Source organism: Dermacentor albipictus, chromosome 6 (assembly GCF_038994185.2).
Source record: "Dermacentor albipictus isolate Rhodes 1998 colony chromosome 6, USDA_Dalb.pri_finalv2, whole genome shotgun sequence".
NCBI lineage: Eukaryota > Metazoa > Arthropoda > Arachnida > Ixodida > Ixodidae > Dermacentor > Dermacentor albipictus.
In genome coordinates this window covers 797,849-812,021 of record NC_091826.1, presented here as the reverse complement: position 1 = coordinate 812,021, position 14,173 = coordinate 797,849, and the positions used below count along the sequence as shown (strand labels likewise).

Below are 14,173 nucleotides of genomic sequence, written 5' to 3'. Positions count from 1 at the left end.
TTCATATCAACTGACGCGGGTTGAAAATTGATTCGTAACAACCGTTCTCTAACACGTTGAAAAGTAATGGGGCTCGGCCACAACCACAGAAAAATTCGTGTCATCCGGAAATTCGTATTAGCCGTGATCGTATCATCGAGATTCCACTGTACTGGCATTCCCATGCATACCACAGCACAGCAGCGCCAGATTTCCCTCTAGGTAATATACTAATAAACTCTGTGGTACGCACATGGCTGATGCAGCTGACGTAACTGCAGTGTGGGCACATTTTCATGCATGAGCTAGAACCCTGTGCAAGCTGTTTCATCCACGAAGGCTTCATTTACATGACGGAATGGGTCAGGCACGTACCCAGGGGGGCTCGCTCCCTGCCCCACACCACCACTCCTCACACACATTCCCAAAGCACTGCAAAATCAATGTCGAGACTTTGCAGCTATTCGGCTATCAACATTTTGCTGCCTTTTTCACTCCTTTTGGGTGGTTTTAGTCATTGGCATCTCCTGAGGTATGAAGGCTAGTTTTTTCATCGATTCAATAACTCGAGATGTGTTCAGTTGCCACCCTGTATTGTAATGGTCACTCGCATCGATCTTGCTTCACTAGTTCAACCTTCTTTGCTTAGACTCATCTAGGGACCAGGAAAGGGATTCAGTTCGTAGTCAGCTGGTCTGTATGCTCGTGGAATAACTTGCAGCTGGAGAAAACACACGTTGTGCTTAACTTTTCCTTTTAAGGCAAAGCCTTTAGTGGCTCATGAGTATTCGCGCGCAGTCCATGGTGGACGTAGTAAAGCGGTGATCAATCACAGCCGGTGACCCTGCGCTTACATCCCATGCTCACGGCCACGGCGGCGTCTGTTTGCAGAACTGTTCATACAACAGCAACAGAGGCAGTCATAGATAGGCTTTCGCCTATCGCAGTTTAGCTCAGCAAAGCGCCCATAGATTTTTTGCTTCATTATTTCCTCGAGTGACTGCTCGCCGCGACGCTGGCAGATCCTCAGAACCCCATATCCGCGATATGGGTTAGATAAGGTAGAAAATAAAATAATGCGAGAGAGCACCAGCAACAAACCCTGCAAAAACAGTTAAATCCACAAGAAATATGAATGTCACCTGTTACCTCATCTGGTTTCTCCCTAATTGTACAGCATTTTTCATGCAAAATTGGCAGTTGTAAACAAGAGTCGCAAGGAGTTGAGAAATTAAGCAATCTACTAAGGGAAAGAGCCGAAGGTGCAGCCATGTAGGAAGGCAAAGCAAAAATTAACAAATTTAATTGTTGTTTGTGAAAATGTTTATGGATCGACATCTGTTCATTTAAAAAGGAAGTAGAGAAAATGCCGCCAGGAGTAGAAAATGATTCCATGTGCTTTGAATGACACTTCTACAGTTATCAGTCTAGCCGCTTGACGACACTTATCTGCTATGCTTACGTGGGTGTTGTTCTAAACTTCCGCAGTGGAACTTCATGCAGCACCATCATCAAACCCTGCAAAAACCGTTAAACTCACAAGAAATATGAATGTCACCTGTTACCTCATCTGGTTTATCCCTAATTGTACAGCATTTTTCGTGCAAAATTGGCAATTGGAAATGAGTCGCAAGGAGTTGAGAAATTAAGTAATCTACTAAGGGAAAGAGCCGAAAACAAAGCCATGCAGGAAGGCAAAGCAAAAATTTAGAAATTTAATTGTTTATGAAAATATTTATAGAGCAACATCTTTTCAATTAAAAAATGAAGCAGAGAAAACTATTTCAGGAGTAAAGAATGATTCCATGTGTTTTGAATGGCGCTTCTACAGTTATCAGTTGAGCCGCCTGATGAAGACACTTATCTGCTATACTTATGGAGGTGTTTTTCTAAACTTCCACAGTGGGCGCAGCACGGCTAGAACCACAGCATCCTGTGCTCTACAGGGTTGGACTGGTGGCCACACATCGTTACGCAACTTCCCAAATAACAATACGAGTCAGTTTTGGCACATAACTTGGTAGAGCAGTAAACAATGGATCCAAAAGGACTGTAGTTGTTTCACAAATATATTGTGACGAGGTTAAAAACAGTCAGCCCCGGAAACAAAACAGCCCCGGCGGCTGAAGCACCGGCTCGGTGCTGGTTAGGAGGCGGGCGAGTGATACAACTTGAGACGCGCGACGTGGACCACGTCGGAGCGATGCTGAGCCCCGGTTGGCTCAAGAGGGGCGATTTCGTACGTGACGTCAGTTACTTGACGCAAGACACGGTAAGGGCCGGAGTAGCATGAAAGTAACTTCTCCAAGAGGCCAACGCGTCGCGACGGCGACCAAAGGAGAACCAGGGCGCCCGGTGTGTAATGGACGTCACGATGGCGGGCGTCATGTAAGCGCCGCTGATTGTCCTGCGACTTCACAAGTCGATGTCAAACAATAGGGCATGCTTCTTGAGCTTTCAGGATGGCTTCACGGGTGTACTCGGATGTGGAATTCAGACTAGCAGGCAGAACGGGTTCGAAAGACAACGTAGGATTGCGGCCAAACAAGAGAAATAATGGAGAGAAGCCTGCGGTATCATGGCGAGGCGAATTATAGGCGAAGGTAAAGAACGGCAGCGCAACATCCCAGTCGCGATGGTCATCGGAGACATACATGGACAGCATGTCAGTAAGGGTGCGATTAAGGCGCTCAATTAGACCGTTCGTTTGTAGACGGTAAGCAGTAGCAAGTTTGTGTTTAGTCGTGCACGAGTGTAGAATGTCAGTGACAACTTTAGAAAGAAAGTAGCGGCCTTGGTCGGTGAGGAGCTGTCGAGGGGTGCCGTGGTGAAGGATGACGTTTTCTAGGAGGAAGTCGGCGACATCTGTTGCACAGCTTGTCGGAAGAGCCCGTGTCATTGCATATCGGGTGGCGTAGTCTGTTGCTACAGCAATCTACCTGTTTCCCGAAGCAGACGTAGGAAAAGGGCCTAAAAGATCAACACCTGCACGGAAGAATGGTTCTGATGGTACGTCAAGTGGTTCAAGGCGACCAGCAGGGAATGTGGTCGGCTTTTTGCGTCGTTGACAAAGATCACACGCAGCGACATAACGGCAGACGTCACGGTATAGACCAGGCCAAAAGAAGCGCCGACAAACGCGGTCATAAGTCGTCATAAGAACGCAGTCAATACATCATGAAGCTAGGCGAGAACAGTCTGACGCAGATGCTCAGGCATAACGAAGAGTCGGGCAGGGCCGTCTGGGCGCATATTAGAGCGATACAATATACCATCCTGAAGTTCAAACATGCGAAGAGAGGGATCGGGCGTCATTGAAGTGAGCCGTTGAATAAGGTGTTGCAAGGAGGCGTCCCGACGTTGTTCGGCTCCAATATCGTGAAAAGCAGCCAGAGAGAGAATGGTGACAGGTATGCTGGCCGCAGAAACGTCAGGAGGGTCGACAGGATGGCGCGACAAGCAGTCCGCATCTTGATGCAACCGGCCGGTCTTGTAGACAACTGTATAGTTGTATTCTTGAAGGCACAGAGCCCAGTGGCCAAGGCGCCCTGAAGGATCTTTGAGGGACGAAAGCCAACACAGAGCATGGTGATCAGGGATGACTGTAAATTGGCGGCCGTACAAATAGGGGCGGAATTTACCCACTGCCCAAGCGAGAGCCAGACGCTCGTGTTCGGTGATAGAATAATTGCTCTCCGCCGAGGAAAAAAGGCGGCTGGCGTACGCAATAACACGTTCTCGCCCTTGTTGTTTCTGTGCCAAAATAGCTCCAATACCATGGCCACTGCCATCAGTACGTACTTCTGTTGGAGCTGACGCATCACAGTGAGCGAGAATGGACGGGGACGTAAGCAGCTTAATGAGCTCGGTGAAAGTACCACCTTGCTCAGGGCCCCAAATGAATGCAGCGTCTTTTTTGACTAGCTGATTGAGAGGGCACACAACATTCACAAAATTTCGAACAAACCGACGGAAGTAGGAGCAAAGGCCCAAAAAGCATCGAACATCCTTGGCACATGTTGGCACGGGAAAGTCTTTGACTGCCCATATTTTATCGTTATCAGGGCGTACACCAGAAGAATCAACGAGATGCCCAAACATAGACATTTCACGACAACCGAAGTGGCACTTGGACGAATTTACTTGTAGCCCTGCCTGATGGAAAAGAGATAGGATCGCCGACAGGCGCTCGAGGTGTGTCGCAAAAGTCGGAGAAAAAAACTATCGCGTCGTCCAGGTAACAGAAGCAGATGGACCACTTGAAACCGTGTAGGAGGGCGTCCATCATTTGTTCAAATGTGGCCGGGGCACTACATAAACCGAAAGGCACCACTTTGAACTGATACAGGCCATCAGGAGTAATAAAAGCTGTCTTCTCGCGGTCTGGCTGGCGTTATTTGCGCCAGGGATATTCCGTGCGGGAGTACTTGTGTACAAAGTTCACAAGTGGAAGGCAGGGCGTGTTGTCCGAAATGGTAATGACGGTGTGAGGAAAAGCGACATTATGTGAGAGCAGGGCATCTGGATTAGGAGATGTGATGTAGTCTTCGTCTGGTATAGGTGGAACGGGGGAGACACCTATGTAGGTAACGGCACGGTGAGGGAGGTGAATATGTTCTGTGGAACATAGCCATATTGGAGCCCTATCGGGAGAGTCAATACCAGCAGGTAGAGCCGGTTGCACAACATCAGCAGAACATTCTATCAAAGTGGAATGTGTATACATAAAGTCAAGGCCCAGGATGAGGTCGTGAGGGCCCAGTGCTCTAGAACATAAAATAAAACAGAAGTCTGATATCCGGCGACATTCACGCGAGCCGGACACATGCCAGGAATGGCTGGTGTGCCACTGTCAGCGACGTGTACCACAGGCGAAGGGGCAGGAGTGAGGACTTCCTTGAGACGATTCCGAAGCTGAGCATTCATCACAGATATGTGCGCGCCGGCGTCAATCAGAGCCATAACAGGTACACCATCCACATTCACGTTAATGAGGTTCCGATGTGTGGGCAAGGTCAAAAGATTATTTTTGCGTCAGGTTGGTTTGGCAGCATCACCTCCAGGTGCGCACCCGTTAGTTTTCTGGAAGGGTGCACCGGAAGGAGCTAGGGGACGGTGGTCGGTGAGATGGGGGCGATCGGGAGAAGCGGCGACGTGGCGAAGGAGAGCGGCTGGAACGGGTAGGACGAGAAGTGTCGCCAGAATTTGCTGGATGCGTTTGTGGGGCGAACCGTGGAGCAGCATGAGGGCCGTAGGACCAGGTGGTCGAATTCCACGAGGAACCGGCAGTGACGTGAAATATGGCCGATACGGCCACAAGTGAAGCATATAGGTCTGTCGTCTGGAGTGCGCCATTTGACCGGGTTGCGATACCACGTTGGGGCATTCAGGCTGCGGGTGCGTATGACAGTGCTGGACGGAGTGTAGTCAGGCCGATTGACTGCGCAGACGTTGGTCAAGCCAACGTTGGCCAATTCTTGGCGTACAACAGACTGTATCAATGATACAGTCACCTGGCAATTGTCGGGGCCATGGGTTGGGATCGTGACAGGAGATGCGGCTTCTATTTCACGTCGGATGACATGGAGGATGTCATCAGAGTGATTGGGTGTGGGCGGACTGTGGAGGTCTTCACAGGTGGACGTAGCAGGCGTGTTGGGAAGGCGAGTAAATGGCTGGGCAATGAGGTGACTCTTGGCTTCTTCAAACCGCCGGCATTCAGTAATGATGGCTTGCACAGTGGAAGAATTCTTGAAGACAAGGAGATGGAAAGCATCATCTGCTATGCCCTTAATGACATGAGCAATGGACATCTTCGGATCCACTTTGCGGCACAGAGCGAGCACGTCGTGGATATACGTGAGATAGGATTCAGTGCACGTCTGGACACGCGAAGCGAGGTCTTTTTGGGCGACGCGCTGTCGTCCAACAGGCTTGCCATACAAATCTTTGAGTTTCTGTTTACATATGTCCCAGCTGGTAAGTTCCTCCTTGTGGGTCTGAAACCAGACGCGTGCCATGCCCACGAGGTAAAATATCAGATTCGCGATCATGATGGTCTGGTCCCAGTGGTTGCTGGCGCTCACCCGCTCATATAGTTGAAGCCAGTCTTCAACATCAGTGTCGTCAGTGCCAGAAAAGGTTCCTGGGTCGCGGGATTGTGCTAGAATGACGGTGGGCGTGGGTGCCGACGGGCCCGAAGCATCCTCGTCTTGAGCTGGCATTGTAGATGCAGCCAAGGAGCGCCCGCTGCGTAGATCCATCTTGATAATGATCCCGCAACCTCCACCAAAAATGTTACGGGGTTAAAAACAATCAGACGTGTCTTTACAGAATATTTACAATAATTATAGCAGCTGACAAGATGGTAGACAGCGTGCGAAGACCAGAACATCGTCTTCTTCCGACGATGATTAAAACATCTTCATCAGCGTGTCACAATATATTACTCTACAATTCTTTCAGAGGTAATTCAGAAAAACACAACTAGAAATCTTTCTTTTACACTTTCGCTTGTTTGCTTGTTCTTGGCAGTGTTCTTCCTGTGCTTCTTTCCTGCGTGAGTTAATGTGATGTGGTTCCTTGTTTGCTAAGTAAAGGAGAGATGTGTCTCACAGGCGTACCTGTGAGATACGCCTTATTTCATTTCTCTTTTGTGGGTTTACACGTCTTTATGGCGAATGATGGGCATTATTAACATTTGTGCTGGTAAAGATGCACCCCCCCCCTTCATTTTCATAGAAACATTACCTTGTGTTGCCCTCCCCCCCTCAAAAAAAAAAAAGAAGAAGAATCCTGGCTACATGCCTGGCTTCAAGGAATGTCAAAGAATTGTTGCACGATGGGGTGCTCAAATGCCGGCAAAAAGGTGCCCCGCAAAGCCTCATGAGTGGGAGGTACGGTAGCAATAGATTGCTGTTGTTCGGCAGGAAATTTTTTGTTCTCATCCTTTCTTTTGTGGTGTTGGTGTTTTTTCCGTTCGATCATACTTAGACGGGTTTGAGACAAAGTTCGTCTGCATTGCAGCATGTGGTTTAAAAGCATTTCGCTAAAATTCCTAATGCCATTTGTCATTTCTTTACTGCATTGTGCTAGCTAAGCAGCATGACTGCACGAGTGCATCATGCTGTATTATAAATCTTTTCAAGCTTGCAAGAACTGATATTGTTGGTTTTATATGGCCCGGTATGTTCTCACACCAGCGGTCAAGCACTTCATGTTGTTGCGTCTATATTATGCTTGGCTTCGCGCATGTTGAACTGTTGCTAGTGTCTTCATGCAAAACTGTTGATATTTTTTAGGTGCAAGGTTTTTACCATGCCTCATTTGTAAAGGGTCTAAATCACGGTGTCTTATCGGAATGACACCAGGCAAGTGCTTCTTTAACAGCTTTTAGATATTGTGTTTTTTGGGGAAATTAGTTAGTAGTGTAAGAGTTCGGGTCGGGCATGAAATAGATGATAGCTGACCCATGCCGTCGTCTGACTCATCCATGCTAAAGACGATGTTGAGTGGAAGGACTTGCTCTCATCGTGAACGAGGAATACGGGATTTATTTACAATATCTGCATGAAGGGTGGAGAACGTTACAGTTCATCAGTCTAGCATTACTGAAAGAGAATGCACGCTGAACAGCCGGAAACGGCTGCTTAAACACACTGTCCTCCCTAGATCCCCAGGTGAGGGAAAGTGGCCGTTCAACCTTCGACCAATGGGAGCGTCCAAAGTCATCGTGGTCGACCCACCTTTGAGGGGGAGGGTTCACGCACTCACTTCCGCACTTTGGTTTCATCGAACACACCGCGGTGAGAGGGTTCTTGCATACAGGGGTCTTTACCCGAGCAGGTGCCTCTTGATCACGGAGCTGACCTTGCAGTCAGTAGCCGCCGCGTCTGTCCATTGACTGTGACGACTTCTGGGGCCTTGGAGATTTGGAGACGACTTCTGGACCCCGCAAAACACCCTGTTCCAGGAGTTCTCTTGCTCCAAGCAAGCCATGAAGGCGATGGCGAATCAACTAACAATACTCAGTCCGCCGACTGTCACTGAACATGCCGGTGCCGTTGGGCTGTTGAGGCAGCGCATTGTTGTCCTTACAAAGCGAGTCGTCGCAGCGGGCTGGGAAGGGTTCAGAGGTTGCTTCTCCAAAGACTGCCAGCCCCCGCAGGCCTATCGTAACAATAACTAGTTCAAAGCGAGAATTGTAAATATATTTACTGCATATGGTGTTTCTGTTGCATTTTCACTTAAAAGTTCACGTCACGTTTGGGAAGTCATCACACCTCGATGCTGTCTGAGCAGACTTACCACGCCGAGTGGTTTGTTTCAGAACGTAGTCCCCTTTTCCATGTGAATTTTGTGCTAAACTGAATTCTTATTATGCTTATGCTGCAAAGGACCATACCCGGCCTTGCTGCCAGTGCCCATCTGCATTGCAGGGTGTCTACCAACCGGGAAAACCGGGAATTCTCAGAGATTTTCAATAGTCTCGAAATACTCAGAGAAAACTCAGGAAATTTGTGCTTCTATCAGGGAAAATTAGCCGTTATTTTATTGAAAGAGAACGAAAGGCGCGGTATTGCTGGCTCAATTATCAGAGAAGAATCGTAAATAATCTACTTTGACACCGTGTCGTCGGCTGGAGGAGTTGCCAGTGTACAGTCAACGACTGATTACCCGGACGCCCAATAATTCGGACCGCTTCGTGCACCGTCATCTACCCCATAGAGTCAGTGTATGAGAACATCTGAAATTTTGTATGCAAGAACCCTTCGCCGTCCGATTTTCTGGACTTTCTGCCGTGACCGCAGATCCAAAATCACATTAATCAAAGCCACCATTACCGCCATCTTGGTTACCTCGCCGCCTCAAACCAGTGCTCTCTCATGCAGAGTCGCCAGCCCCCAACGACTGACTACCCGGACGCCCAATAATTCGGACCGCTTCGTGCACCATCATCTACCCCATAGAGTCGGTGTATGAGAACATCTGAAATTTTGTATGCAAAAAACCTTCGCCGTCCGATTTTCTGGACTTTCTGCCGTGACCGCAGATCCGTAATCACATTAATCAAAGCCACCATTACCGCCATCTTGGTTACCTCGCCGCCTCAAACCGGCGCTCTCGCACGCAGAGTCGCAGGCAACAGTAGCCACCACTACGGCAACGCTAGGCCTAGCTGCTTCAACATTCGCTACCAAGCTCCTTGCTGTTCCGCACCGTGTTTTTCATTAAAAGAATTCACTGCTGTCAGCAATGGCACCAACTCCGCCTTTGTGATCCTTGCCATTGGCTTCGAAGCTCGAAAAACACCATGTGTTGCATAACACCGAATCCCGAGACACCTTCGCCTTAGTACTTTAATGCTGCATGAGGAATCATACAGAAAAGGATTGTGGTGAAGTATAACAAGCGTGGAAAGAAACAATTGTCATGGGATACAGTATGTATTCCTTAATTATGCACGTGTGCACCCGTCATCTCCTGCCACATTAAGAGCACCAATATGCCTAATAAGTGCGCTGGCAGGCATTCAGAGCTTTTCAAATGTGCCTGTGGTGGTTTGAGTCCTTAAAGGGCCCCTCACCAGGTCTGGCCATTTTCAGCTGACAAATGCAGAGCATACATTGCGTGATAACGATCATGTCTGCAAAGTATTACATCGCTACGCGCTGCGGAAAGACCTGAAATTTCAAACTGAACGCCGTTTTCCCTTTTCTTCGTGGCTGCCGCGTTTAAAGCTGGAGCATGACATACACGTGCTAGTGCACCTATGTACATGTGCTTGCACTGTGACATCACTCGTGGTGTCAAGGCAACATCTGTTATTTGTGTAATATGTTGCTTGAATAGACCAATTAAAGCTTAGAGAAATAATAAAACACGCAAACCGAATTTCTGCATGTTTTTGTTTTACTTCGCACTGCAGCAAGAGAGATGCACTTCTGTTTCGTCTGCTTGTTCCCATTCGTGCAATCACTCGCGCAGACACCGAAACTATGTAATTTTCTACCGTGTTTCAGCGCAGGACCATGCTCTGTGATCCGCTTGTGTCTGCCTCAGTATTCGTGTAGCACTGACTTATACCGCTAGTCAGGTGTCCTCGTGCACAGCACGCAAAATCATGCTCTGCGTGAAACGAGACAATCACAACAGCTCGCGCATGATGCTGTCAGCAGAAGTGCGCTGCGGCGCAAAAAGCGAGAGAAAAAAAATGAAGGCGGGGCCCGTATGCATCACGCGATCTTCGAGGTCTGGTATTGGAGAACACAGGGAGGGAATTTTGCTGGTGGAGGCTAGACAGGGCAAGTGGAGAGAGTGTCTCGCTAGGCAGTAGAGCTCGCCTCCTGAAATCATGGGCTTGCGGCGCTAAAATATTTCTCTCTTGGCTATTATTGAGCCGATCAGAAAAATTTTTCCGGCATGATGCTCCCTAGAGGATGCGTAACAACTTCCAGCATATAACCAAAATTTCCTATGGGGCCTGGTGAGGTTTAAGGGCATTAAAAGAAATGCATTCATTTTTTCGGACATTTTCGCGGACCCTAGGAAATCCAATAAATCAGACGTTGCCTGTACAACTGACCAAGAGAATGCTTCGAATCGTCTGTGGGGCGAACACATGGCAGGAGGAGCACAAGAACAGAAAGGACCTATGCATTGAGGAATGAACAGGAAAGGAAGTGTGCCACTGCATCTTTAAAGGAGCTTGAGCTCACACACAAAAGAAAAAGTGTTGGCTGATGCCGAGATGCAGATGTTTCTCATACAAACCAAAATAAACTCCTTTAAAGCAGTGAAACACAACACTGAGGCATTGTGCACAGGCTGAGACTATGTCAGAACCATTGAAGTTGACTTAAAAGCTGTTGTGAGAGAGAATCTCAGTTGTGACAAAGTTCGGGCCTCATATGAATGAGCTTGCTATGAATTGATAGAAATAGCTCATATTCGAAAATAGTTGCTTCTGCATGCATCTCCTTTTTATTTGTATTTGAGAATGTTCAACTTGATTCGCAATAGGTTTTACCTTTTTTTTCTGAAGGTATTTTATTTGCTATGCATTTTACTAACCCCTACCTTCTGTTTTCTTTTTGAATAAAGTAAGCACTACTACTCCTTACTAATAAATAAAACTGTATTAAGTAGTTCTTCCGTATTTTTTTAAAATGCTTGCTAGAGAATGACAGCATCGAGGCAACATGGTGTCAGCCCATCTTGACATAAAACAAAGTTCTGTGTAACTCGGGGAATTTTACGAAGCCACTCAGGGAAAACCTGGAAAGCTCAGGGAATTTGGAAGTGTCAACTTGGTAGACACCCTGCTCTGGCTAGCGCTGCTTTGCCTTTAAATATATCATATCACATTTTTCTGTAGGCACATTTGAGAAAACAAAACTGCTGAAAAGTTGGTCAGACTTTAGCTTTGTACATTTCCAAGCAGCTCCCTTCGGAAATTTTAAATTGTGAAAACTGCAGCGGGAACTATAGTTCATGGGCGGTACAGCGCTAACTTGCGCTCTTATTAACCCGTGCGTTTCATGCCGTGGTTGACTAGAGCATGTGTTTCCATCAATAAATTCACAATTACTCTTCTTGAGGAGACTTTGTCGGCAATTACTCGCTGATGTCACATGTATACATTGGCAGAAAGATCACAACGACATGTGCAGACATCGCACTGTGCGGATTTGTTTGAGATATAAGTCTGCACTAACGACGTATGCCTGTTATTGAGGTACAGAATCAGTATTACGGCAGGGGTAGAAATAAAGAAGAACGGTCGAGACATCGCATTGCTTTTATTTATTTATTTATTTATTTATTTATTTATTTATTTATTTATTTATTTATTTATTCACATTACCTTACAGGCCCATTGAAGGGCATTGAGTAAGGGGGGCAACGGTAATTACATGACAAAAATAGCAAAGTGCAACATCATTGTACAATATTAACACTCAATGAATTCAGGTTATCACAGAATGTTTCACGATTGGATATGGATGCAGTGTGATCTGGGAGACCGTTCCAATGTCCACTAGGTCTGGGTAGTGATGATGAGTTAAATGCTTGCGTTTTACCATGAATGTGCATGAAACTAAGTGCGTTGTGAATGCGTCAAGATGTGTGCGCAGGAGCATGAAGCAGCAAACTGAAAATTATTATTATAAATGTACCTTTGAAACAGACACGAAGGAGCAATGACACGGTGATCTTCTAATGACTGAAATGTAAGGTCTTGTTTTATTCTGGTAATGCTCAAATTATAGTCATAGTTGCCAGAGATGAATCTGGGTTCCCTATTCTGAACGGCTTCCAACATACGGATTGGATAATATTGATATGATGAACCTGCGAACGAAGCGTATTCTAGTTGTGGGTGAACATAAGTAAGATGTGCTAAGGCGTGTTGCGCAAGTTTTTACACAGGTAGCCGAGAGATTGAGAAGCTTTGGATGAGACAGTTGCTACATGCGTTGTCCAGAATAAGTCCAATGAAAGATAAATGCCAACATATTTGTACAATGGGGTAGTTGAAACTACAGTATTACATGTATTCATCCAATAGTGAAACACTGAGTTAGTCCACTTTCGACTACAAAAGGCACACAATTTGTAAATCAAATGGCAATGAGGTACAGTATCGAACGCCTTAGCGAAATCGAGACAGAGGCAATCGGTTTGATCGTTAGTGTTCATGTTAAAGTGAAGGTCAGCCGTGAATTCAAATAACCGAGTGTCACCTGAGTAGCCTTTTCTGAAGCCATGGTGATTGGAGAAAAAAAAGCTATTTGATTCAAGGTGACCGTAGATATGAGAAGCTATAATAAGTTCAAGTAATTTGCAGCAAATGCATCTTAGTGAAATGAGTTGATAATTACAGGGCGAGTGTTTGTCACTGGATTTAAATAGGGGAACTACCTTACCAATCTTCCAGTCCTTAGGCAGCTCACCTGATGATAAGACTAGGTAAAGAGGGGACACGGAAAGAGACTGGAAATATCAGTAGTATTCAGTATTTTAGAGTTGATGTGATCAATGCCAGATGAAGTAGAAACTAAGGTTCATGGTGAGGTTCGTGATACCTTCGGCAGTGATGGTGATCAGAGCCATGAAAGGGAAGGGTTGTTCAGGAATAAATGGCACATTGGAACAATCTTCCTGTATAAAAACAGATGTGAAATATGCATTGAAAGCAATCACAGAATCTTTATCAGAAAGCGAAGGTTGTTTTGAATTGTTTATTGTAATGCGGTTAGTGGACTTATTGTAGGGAGAAAAGAATTTTTTAGGATTATTTCTAATAAGTGAGGTCAAGTCCTGCGAATAATATTTCTTCTTGGCTGTGTCTATTGCTTTACAGTAAACTTGTAAGCAATCCTCGTATTTATCCCAGTAGGACGCAGCATTCTTATGTTTCACAGTATTGTAGAAACATATTTTTTTATTTCGTAATGTTAAAAGTTGTTTAGTAAACCAAGGGTTAGTTTTATCGTTGGATACAGAGATTAGCAACACATACTTGTCAACTATGTAATTCTAATACTTTTTGCTTATAAAGAACCCAAGTCTCATTTGCAGTTGGTCCATTAGGCAAACAACGGCAGAAAAGGTTCGTTATAAGAAGCTTCTAGTTCGATGTTGAATATATCATAATTACCACCGTTATAATCCCAAATAGTTTTAGCCGCTGGACCTGTAAAAGGTAAAGGTAGAATAATTTAACTGAAGGAACTGGTGGTTACTAAACCTCCTGTGCAAAAAATCGGACCAGTTGTCTCTTGTCCAGTCATTAAAACCAGGTCCAATATGTTAGTACCGTAGGTGAATTGGTTAACACCTTTTGTTAAGTTGCAGTCAAAAGTTACATAGAGAAAAACTGATGAGGTGCGACATGTGGTAGAGATGGCAGACCAATCAATGAACTGATAATTGAAATCGTCAAAAAGGTATATTACATCAGCTGAATATAGTTGAGTAGCTCACTTTATGTTATCATGTAGTTCTCTAGAAAAAGAAGAATTTGTGTCCGGTTGGCAATAACATGATCTTAAAAGTATTTTAGCATAATATGTAACACATGCAGCCCAAGTTATTTCTATGGTAAGGTTAGTATTAAGAGGAAACGATAAGACTGTCTTTTTCACCGCTAATAACTCGCCGCCTCCTCTTTTACCAATGCGGTCGCACT

At 45.8% G+C, this 14,173-nt stretch overlaps 1 protein-coding gene across 10 annotated transcripts in view; it reads left to right on the top strand.

Moving 5' to 3' along the window:
* Grip163 (gamma-tubulin complex component 6) overlaps positions 1-14,173 on the top strand; it is a 521,720-nt gene that overhangs the window by 368,014 nt on the left and 139,533 nt on the right. The window lies entirely within an intron of this gene.